Source organism: Dioscorea cayenensis, unplaced genomic scaffold (assembly GCF_009730915.1).
Source record: "Dioscorea cayenensis subsp. rotundata cultivar TDr96_F1 unplaced genomic scaffold, TDr96_F1_v2_PseudoChromosome.rev07_lg8_w22 25.fasta BLBR01001312.1, whole genome shotgun sequence".
NCBI lineage: Eukaryota > Viridiplantae > Streptophyta > Magnoliopsida > Dioscoreales > Dioscoreaceae > Dioscorea > Dioscorea cayenensis.
This window is the reverse complement of record NW_024087703.1, coordinates 31279-41891: the sequence shown is the minus strand read 5'-3', so window position 1 is coordinate 41891 and position 10613 is coordinate 31279. Positions and strand designations below refer to the sequence as shown.

The following is a 10613-nucleotide window of genomic DNA, read 5'->3' as shown; positions in this document are numbered from 1 at the left end:
ATGTTGTGCAAGAAAAATCCATGGATGAGTTGTTGCAGATTCAAAGTCTCAAAATGAATTTAAATAAAAGTCCTGAATATTGCAAGTTATACCACTGTTATTGTTATTCTGAAGATGAAAAGAAAGTGCCATAACTCAACCATCATAATGGGGAAGATCACATTATAATTTGAATCCATTCATACCATAACAAAATAGGATGCATACAAGTAGTATTTTTGGTCTAGAATGATAGTTTGACAAAGTTAACAAATAGGTAACCTGGAAAAATTTTTAATCAATTGAGATAGGTAACAAAGAGAATATGACATTTTTTTTTCAAAACCTAAGTTAAAGATGAAAATTCCCCACTATAGTGGTCCATACACAATTTTAAACAAAAACATGCAGCACAATGTAGAATCACCCACTTTAATAAAGTCATATTTATGGTTTCCGAGATGCACTGCTCCTTAGTGGAAGCCAAATTTTTCTTTTTTTTTCCTATTTCACTTGGTTTGCTTCTATCTTCTAAATTTCTTAGCACTCCTCCATTTTTTAGCACAGGTGGTCTTGATGGGAATTTGGATAGTGGTTGATTTTTCGATCACATTATGGTTTGGTGAGTCTTCTGATTCTAATATACCTGTGTTTCATCGGAAAAAATATGTTTCCCATCAAAAAAGTTAAGTGTGTCATCAAGTAAATATTAAGCATCAATGAAGTACTCCAATGATATACTTGTGCTACTTGTGCGCTTGCTTGACTCCTAGTTGTTGTAGGACTGTGCCGATCATGTGCTGGGTTGTGGATGACCTGAGTAGGCGGTTTTGCAGGTATATGCTTCCTTGCTTGGCTTTTAGAGAGGAGCTAGTTTTCCCCTGCCATTGTGACAAGTTTTTCATCTTTGATCTTCCATCTCCAGTTGTTGTTGTTGTTGTGGGGGTGGTTTCATGGGTGTTCTAATTCTGATCTACCTGTGTTTCATCAGGAAAAAATAAATGTTTCAGAATAAAAAAATGTTATGTAACACTGAAGTATTCCAACATCAAAACTTGTGTTACTTGTGCAGCTGCACAACTCCCAGTTACTATAGAAATCTGCCTATCATGTGTTGGGTTGTGAATAACCTGAGGAGGTGATCTTGCAGGTATATGCTTCCTTGCTTGCCTTTTGGAGATGAGTTGTTTCTTCCTTCCCATTGTCACAAGCTTTTCCAGCTCTGATCTTCCATCACAAGCTGTTGTACCCGGTCCAAATTTGGACCTATGATCTTCTCTTATTTTTGTGAATACATTAGGGTAAAAATAGTCATTTTTGCATTTGTAGATTTTTTTACTGGATTGCATAGTAGGATATGTGCGAAAATCCCTCGCCAAAAATCCGGGGCAATTCGTCATTTGGATCCATTCTCTATTATTTTTCTATTAGGAGGGCAATTAGGTCATTTCCTATTAAAAAGAGAAAAATGAATGAGTGAAACAAACCACCTGGAACCTTCTTCTTCATTTTCCTTCTCCTTGCTTCTTTGTTCGGCCGATCCTTAACCCTAGAAGAAAATTTCCGCGAGAATTTCCTGCAAACTTAAATACCAAACTTATTCCTCTCTCACTCCCTAATCCGGTAAGCCTAAGATTCAATGTTTTTGTTTTGTATTTCTTCCGTATTTCCTTGTTTTTAGAATTGTATAAAAACTTTGATTTCTTCATGGATATGATGATTCATAGGCTTAAATTGAAGCCAATGATTTATAATGCATGTATGAGAATGTTGTAGAAGAAAATTTTTGATTTAGAGTTGTAAATTGGGAGAAAACCATAGTATAAGGTTCGGGTTTACTGTAGCAATTCCGAAGTTACTGTAGCACCGAAAATTTTGAGTCTTTTCTGGTATTTCTTTGGTTCACATTGAAGCTCTTCATACCCTGAACTCATTGGAACTAGTTTTACTCCATTCTGAGATCGTTTGGATCCAAAATGACGATGTTTTGCCCTAAAACCCTAATGTTTTGTATTAGACATGTATAATTGTATTTTTATACATTTTCTTGTGATTATCATTATTATGTTCATTAGAATTTGGATTCCCTGCTTGTATCTAGGTGGCGAAGCATCCTCCAAGGGGAAGGAAACCGCCAATCAGTGTGCGCGTCTCCACGCGAGGCAACATGTTCTGTGAGTGGGTTATGTTGAGTGCACAATTCTAATTGAGTATCGAAAATATTTTATTTGTTTTTCTGAAATGATTTCCATGGCTTTATCATGTTTTCAAATCACTGGCTATAGGAGAAAAGAAAGTGTAGATGACTACTAGAGACTATGGTTTATTTAAAATGACTTGTGGTTTACTCTCTGAAAAATCATGAGAAAGCTTGTTAATGTTGTACTTGCGTTAGTTGAGATTGAACTTGAGGATATACATGCTTGGTGGATGAATGGAAATTGCTGATTATTACAACAAGTTCATGGAGCTTATGGGTTATAAGTAAAATTGATTATGTATGTTCAATGGATGATTTAATCTCCCTAATGATGCATAATTTCTGAAGTTTTGAGGCATGATGTGATAAACATGGTACATGGAACCTGATGAAGTCTTGAATGCTAAGGTATATAATTACACTAGTATATTGGAATTGGAATAACTTGGTCAACCGTATACATGATTTTGGGTGGTCAGTGAGATTTATGCTAATATATTCTTTGTAATATCTGAGAACCATGGGTGACATAATTACACTTATGTAGTAGGATTCTCACAAATTGATGAGGTTTGTTCTTGTGAGCATAGTGTAGGGTGCTTAATTGTAGTTTGATCATATCGATATACATATGTATATATATATATATATATATATATCGGGTGGATGCCAATGATTATGATTATTATTCTAAATGGAATTTATTTAGAAGGTTGATGATGAATAGCTTGAGCTATATATGTGACAAGTGTTGAATTGCAAAGACCTGAATATTCCCGTGAATTTTTTTAATAATAGTTTGATTTAATACATCCTTAGAGGAGATAGTCAACTTGTGAGTATTTTGACAATGAAATTATTATAGATGAAGTAAATATTAATGTTGAGGTAGTGGCACTATGATAAGGATCTAAGACATTGTTGAGTATAAGAGAGGCTCGAATAGTAAAGGCTTGTGAAAGTAAATACCTAATGATGTGTAAAGTAGGATTTAATCAATGTATATTGGTAGGTGTAAATATATGTGATGAGATGAACATATTTTTCATGACTTGTAAAAGTATTTAGAGGTTGTGATAGACTAGACCTTGGGGATTAATCTTGTATTTGGAGGAAAACTTAGTGAGCTGAAGAAAGAGAAAGCTAGAATGATCCTAAGTAACTTGAGGTTTAACTAGAACAAAAGTTATGCTTGTTTTGATGCCTTTTATTGTATTTCAAAACTTAATGTTTCTTTTTCTACACTCGTTGGCATCAACTTTTTAGAAATGGTTTGTAAAAACCTTTCACTTGTATAAGCATGCTTTTGATATTTATGGTTATGAAAAACAAAAAGGGTTTTTTTATTTCTGAATGGCATGTTCTTCTAGATTGTGGATATTATAATGCGCTTTAATATTGACTCGTTTTTATTGTCTCAAAGCAATGCTTCGTAGCTTCGCATATTATTGTGTTATTCTTGGCATTTGGACGTAAAATGTTTTTTTGAATGTATTGGCACATCGGGATTGGAATACTTTTTGAAAGTTTACATGCATTACTATGCTTTGGCTTTTGGATTTGTGGAAATAATGTTTATTCCCCGATATGTGAATGCTTGTCCCGGATAAGGACCTTGTGACATGAGTGATTCAGATTGTATTATTGCTACAGCTATATGTTGGTTTGATGGTGACGGGCGGGCTAAGGCCCGACTATCGCAGAGTGGGTCCCAACGGGCCAGCCTTTTAGAGGTGGCGCTGTGGACCTGGGTGTTGATTTGTCCAGCATCAGTGGGAGCGTAGAGCCCCGATTGATGATACATCGATCCCGGGTCACCACACGGGACCGGTGGGCCAACGCTCAAGGGTGCGAAGACTTTTGACGGCTCTCAACTTAGTCGTGACGGCGGCTAAAGTTAGAGAGAGTGTTTTTAGGCCATTGTTTATTTGATCGAGATGAAATTTCAATATTTGAGGAAAAATTCTATTTTCTTGCAATTGGTATATTCAAGTGTGATCTTTCACATAGCATGTTTGATATCTTAATGCTTTTTCGAACATGTATCATGCAATTGAGGGTTTGTGATTATCGAGGACTTTTTATTTGTTTAAGTTGGTTTTTCTACTCATTTTGGGAAATTATATCCAGGCATTTGTTTTATACATGTTGATGTTTTTGTCTATACTCGTGAGAATTTATGTTTTGGTTTTTAAATACCAAGGTTTCATATCCCTCAGATTTTTCATTGTGTTGCAAATGTGAACGCTCCAGTTCATTTATGTTATTGTAGAAATGTGTTTATTGGAATTTCCTCGATTTGTTTTGATATTCTGTTAGATTTGTGCTAACCCATTCACTCGAAAGTGACTATGGTTACTCACCCTCCTCTCTTCCGTGTTTTAGTGGTTTTGGTCGTCATAGCGAGGCGAAGTGCTTTGGCAATTTGTATCCCGAGTTGTTTGTTTACTAATCGGGTTGCATTGTATGAGTGCAAGTGGATCCACTAGTGTTATTAACTCAGTAAATGTGATTTGTATATCTTTCACTTTACTATTGATTTTTTCGAGTGAAAGTTTTGTTTTTGGTACCTTTATTATTGCGGTGTTGTTTAGCAGGAGTTTGTGAGCCTTGCGATGACTCGAGGGTTGAGTGGTGTGTGTCCCTCCTCGGGATTGTCGCGGCGGTTGTCACGTGGCGGGCCCGCGGGTCGGGACGTGACACAAGCTGTTGTTATGGGGATGGTTTCATGATTGATTTGACTCCCCTACAATTTTCAGGTAATCAATTTACCTCACAAATCTGCAAAATTATTTTTAAGGATTAAAGATTTCAGCTATTACCTGTGTCAGTGGTGCAGCTGCCTGATTTCCACTTCCAGTAGGTATATGGATATCATGTGCTGGGTTGGGGATATCCTAGGGAGGTTTTTGCATGGCATGAGTAAATTAAAAAATAGTACACCAACTGGATGAGGTAGGTAATTGGTAATAAACAAATGCCCTCCTCTATCAAAATACCTGTGGTTGTAATGAGGGTACTTGTTCTGCAGGATTGTCATGTGCCTCTACTGATGGTGCAGAACTCGTAGGAAAGTTTGTGTAAGCAGGTATGTCCCTCATCTGCATTAAATTTCAGTTAAAAAAAAAAAAGAAACAACTAAATAACATTGCCATAGCAACATGTCATTACAATTTTATAACAAATACTTCTACATTGTGAATGAAATGCTCTTGAAGCACTTCAGGATCAATTGTGTTGATAGGGTCCATATGATGTCCAGCATCCTGTTACAAACCAAACAATGCTCTTATCATCTACTACCAAAGAAAGGAAAAACATTAAGTTATAGGTGCTTAGCATTATACTTCTTTATTTTGTTTCTCTCTAGTTGTTCTGTATCTCTGTAAAAATAGGTGTCATGTAAAAAAATTAAGAAATTAAAAACAAACAATGCTTCTGAAAATATGAACATGTACTCACTTGGGAGCCATGAAATCTCTTGTTGTGTCCAATAGTCCCACAAACACTTCACCTCTTGTTGTGGCCTTTCCTAATGACCTTCCCTTTTATGTATCCTTCCTGCTCATCAAGTGGATTCTTCCTCCTCATCAAGGGTTTCCTGCCCCTATTTATGTTTGCTGGTTCTAGGGGTATCATTGGACCTTGTGGACTCTTGGGCCAGTAATTGGAGTCTTGGGTTTGGGTTCAGTATATGGTTATAGGTTGACAGGAATGTTCTAACAGTATAGCACTCATCTATGCAATCTTCAGGGTTTTTTTGTTATAATCAAGTGATGATATTGGGTGGAAACATGGTATACCTGTCAATTGCCACTACCTACAGTTGCAAGACATATCTTTAGTGTCAACAATAAAATACCCATGAAAACGAACAACCTAGTACTTTTCACCACCTGACTAGGTTGTCCTGCAAATCCAGCTAAGTTGTTTGGCTTTCTCTAATTTGTTAACAATCTTAGGATAGTGTGTGTGGTGCATTTTTTTTCATTGATTCTCATTTTTTTTATCCCTATCATGAGTTGTGCCCTAATCATCTCATCAAGACTAACTATACCTTTGGTCCTAGCTTCCAAGATCTGATTGTTAAAGCATTCACATAAATTATTAAGCAACATGTCACATTAACTTTGGATTTTAAATGTGACCTACTCCAATGTACAGGGGCAATATTTTTCATGAAAATGTTCCTCTGACTTATCCTTAAGTGTTTCCATTGCCAGATTAAATACAGGGACATAACTACTCCTAGCACAGGCCCATAACTGATTCTTAAGGCCTTTGCCTCTAAATCTTCTTCTAAAATTTGTATGTATATTCCTTACAGAAAACATGTGTTCACTATGAGGAAATACTTCCTCGATTACATTTAGAAGGCCCTATGGAGTAATTTATGTTTTGTAAAAAAGATCCAATAACCAGCAAACAAACATAGGAAAAAGTAAAAACACCAAAGAAAAACAAGATATCATGGGAAAATGTAAGGCTAGTTATGAAATGACACAAAATGGCATTGAAATTAAACACTTACCTTCTATCTGTCACTCATGAATGCTCAGTGATACGAGTTGCATATTTCCAGGTCTTCAACCAAAAGTTCTAGAAACCAGACCCAATTGTGGTAGTTCTCCATGTCTACTACTGCCCATGCTACTAGATAGATGCAGTTGTTCACATCAATGCCAATAGCTGTAAGAAGTTGACCTCCATAATGTCCCTTCAAGAAACAACCATCCACTAATATTACCTATCTATAGCCTGCCAGGAATCCTGCTTTTGAGTGGAAATAAGCACACATACATTGCTGAGAACACACCCTCATTGCATTAAAATTTTATTGTCGATTATGGGTGTGTCTTGAGCAATTCCAACCTGTAGTCATATAGCCTACTCATCTGGGTGTGCTCATCCCCATCAAGTAGTCTAATTCCCAGTAGGTAAAAATAGGGAAAAAAAACTCACTGTTATAAACACCATGCTGCATTCAGGTTGAATGCAAATTAAAGACTCAAGATAACTTAATAAACATGGGGAAAAAACTCACTGTTATACCTTAAGGCAATACTTTTGGCCCTCCATGCTTTTAATCTAGATATTTCAACCTCTTGATTTGTTCTGATAGCCTGTATTATGCCTCTAAGCTTTCAAGATGGGTCTACTCTAACTTGTTCCAGATAATACTCTACTATGTTTTGAGCACTACATGCCTTATATTACGGTCCTTTGTGCATTCATGTTTCAGATATCCAGGTTTGATTTAAATAGTGTTCTTTTCCTTTAGCATTGGAGAAGCCCATAGGTAAGATGGACAGCCCTTTCTGCAATATGCCTTACATCTGACCTTACTATTAGACCTAAAATTAATCACAACCCTATTTTTTACCCCATAATTTTTCACTATTTGCTTGAATTGTGCAAATGCCTAAACTTCATCCCTATATGAAAATGAGGATCCTTCACATCTGCCTCTCTGAATTCAGGATATCTAGCCTTGGGTGGATTTATCTCATCTTTATCAGTTGTGGAACATGACTGTAGATCATCAGATGCAGCATAGTCAGTGAAGACCTCCTCCTCATCAACATTTTCTTCTTTACCAGTTTCCTCTTGGACATCTTCCTTGGCCCATCAGCACAATCTTCATTACTAGCAACCCCACCATCATCCTCTTCACTATTTAAACTGTAATCAGAGTCATAAATATCACTCCCATTGGCTTTCTCATCTTCAGGATCTTGATCTACATGATCCTGCGCACCTTCATTACCTACATCTTCTCCAGGATCTTCTTCATGGTCTTTATTTAAATGATCAACTTGTTCTGATTCATGTTCCTAGACATCTACATTACCTTCTTCTTCTTCTTCTTCTTCTTCTTCTTTCTTCTTCTTCTTCTTCTTCTTCTTCTTCTTCAGGATCTTCATCAAATGGATCAACTTCATCTGATTCATATTCTTACACAGCTTCATTCACTTCTTCTTCCCTCTTTAGTATCTTCATCTAAATGACCAGATTGTTGTACTTGGACTTCCTGCACATCTTCATTGCCTCCCTTTTCTTCAGTATCTTCATGTAAATGACTAGATTGTCATAATTTGACATCCTGGTCATTTTCATTAGCTTCTTGTAAATGACCAGATTCTTTTAAATGGAGGTCCTATACACCTTCATTGGATTCCTCTTCATCAAATACTTCATCAGATGGTTCATTAGCCTCTTCATCTCTAAAATCTTCAATAACCTCATCTACACTTGCAATATGTCCTAATTTCTTCTCACCACTAGGACCATCTATCTTAGATACCTTCACATAAATACTTATATGCCTACTCTAGCCCACATTTGAAGCCATTCTAATGACATCTGAATCACTTTTTATTTCTCTCACGCCTCTCCTGGTTTCACAAAAACAAAAACTGCATCCCTCTGTATAAATGCTCAACTCACTGGCCATATGTTCAACCTCCAATCTGAATAAGAAATCAGTATCACAAAAGTCTACAACACCTGACATCCTATACTCACTCCTATTTTGAATGTCACCCATCCCATAGAACATGTGTATTGAGAAATATTCAGCAATTGGTACTAGACAACATTAATGCAAATGGTGTTAAAAAAATTCATCATAGAATAATAACCCTAAAAAATTATTTTGCCTCATCAATCCAAAGGGCTACACAACTATCAATTATCAACTATTAATAAAATACAACATTACTGATAATTTCCAATTCACAACCCATTAAGAATTAGGTAATTTGTAAAGTAGTGTTTCATCACAAGAGACAAAACCCCTCAAAAATCTTCTATGTCGTACTTCTTAAAAATTTTCACCAGTGTAATAAAAACAACTTTGGATGTAATCATTCCCACAAAAACCAAGTTTAACATGTTCTTCAACAATCTTCTTAAAAAAATTTAAACACCTTTCACAGATTTAATAAAAATAATACATTTCCACTGGCGCTTCATCCTACGCAAATCAATGTACGAAACAAGGAGGTAATATGACTTACAGTATACTGTAGCTTCATCTTGCGCACCTCTTACCTGCCAACCGCTCTCCATGGTGTACAGAGATGGTTGCCACCGCCTTGCCCTAACTCCAATCGTCAGCAAATGCATAAGCTAGACTCCCTCCCTCTTCCTCTCCCCGTTTCCCCGCAACTCTCCGGTGATCACAAAGAATTTTTGCTTCTCAGATGATCGGCTGTAATTTGGGGATTGTGGGGTCAAGCATAGGACCCTCTCACGAAAGAAGAGAAAGAGGGGAAAGATAAAGATGATGACTATGCAGCTGACTGTGTATGCTGAGTAGATTGGTTAATATGACGTGGATCAAAGTTGATATGTCCAGTCCAGCTAGGTGTCAAGAAATGATTAATTTAATATGATGTGGCATCTCCGGCTGTCACATCAGATAAATTTGGCTGGAAATCCAAGAGTGACAGCTCGTTAAAATGAAATCGATTTCTGATAACAGCTTTGATATAAATTGAAAAATAGTGACCAAAGTGAAAATTGATCAAAACACAGTGACCTCCTCAAAAATTTACCCGCTAATTACCAAACCCTAGAATATAGTTTTCTATGAATTTCAATAAACACTTTCTTTTACATATCAACTACTGTAATTTTACTTTTCCAAGATTTTAACTCTAAAGAATCACGTTGTTATCAATCACTCCTAGAATAATTTTTGATGGAAAACTTCCAAACTTTATTTTAGTCAATATTTAACTAAGTGTATATACGTATATATAATTAAAAGAGAGATAGAGGTACAAGGGCCGCAACCCATCGGCCTAGTAAGAAGCAGGGATCCATGCCCATATCATGTCAACCCGTGGGTGACACGGCCCAGTTGATACCTTGATCCGAACCCCAAAAAAGCTTATCAGTGAAATGGGAAAAGCAGTAGAGATAAGAAATAAACAAATAAAAGTAAAATTAAATTTTCATAAAAATATAATTAAATTTAAAATATTGAATTAGAAATGGGATGTTTTTGGAACGCATGGAATTGTAGGGTACTGTGAAAGTCTGAAGGTTTTACTGGTTGAGTTGAAGTTTGAGAATTACTGATGTGTGGTCCTCATTTGTTATTGATCTTGATAAACGACAACTCCGTACCAAGATGTAAATATAATTAATTCAAGGATAAATAAATTGTTTTGTCTACCTACGAACCATCCAAGGAGTAAAAACAAAATGTTTGGCAATAGTAAACTCAAATATTTTGGGCCAATAAATATAGAATTAATACTTTTTTTCAAAATATAATATATATATTTTGTGGTTCATATTTTTTTAAACCAAAATTCTGAGTAACATCCGGTCATAGTTGCGGTTCATATAATAATGGATTCGAAACATAAATAAAAGAAAAGATTAAAAACAAATTATAGTATAAATCAAATTAATATTTTTG

The 10613-nt window shown here is 35.8% G+C and overlaps 1 long non-coding RNA gene across 6 annotated transcripts; it reads right to left on the bottom strand.

The window, feature by feature from the left end:
* Positions 1–270: 270 nt before the first annotated feature.
* Positions 271–10302, bottom strand: LOC120256166. Of its 6 annotated transcripts, none has more exons than XR_005535206.1 (8): positions 6711–10302; positions 5642–6558; positions 5527–5562; positions 5374–5445; positions 5179–5280; positions 5002–5076; positions 4750–4925; positions 271–956 (listed from the first exon to the last, which is right to left on the bottom strand). It is a non-coding gene; the product is annotated as an uncharacterized LOC120256166 (long non-coding RNA). The 6 variants fall into 6 exon arrangements; XR_005535204.1 differs by lacking the exon at positions 5527–5562 and having other exon boundaries at positions 271–625; positions 721–956; XR_005535205.1 differs by lacking the exon at positions 5527–5562 and having other exon boundaries at positions 5351–5445.
* Between the last annotated feature and the right edge of the window lie 311 nt (positions 10303–10613).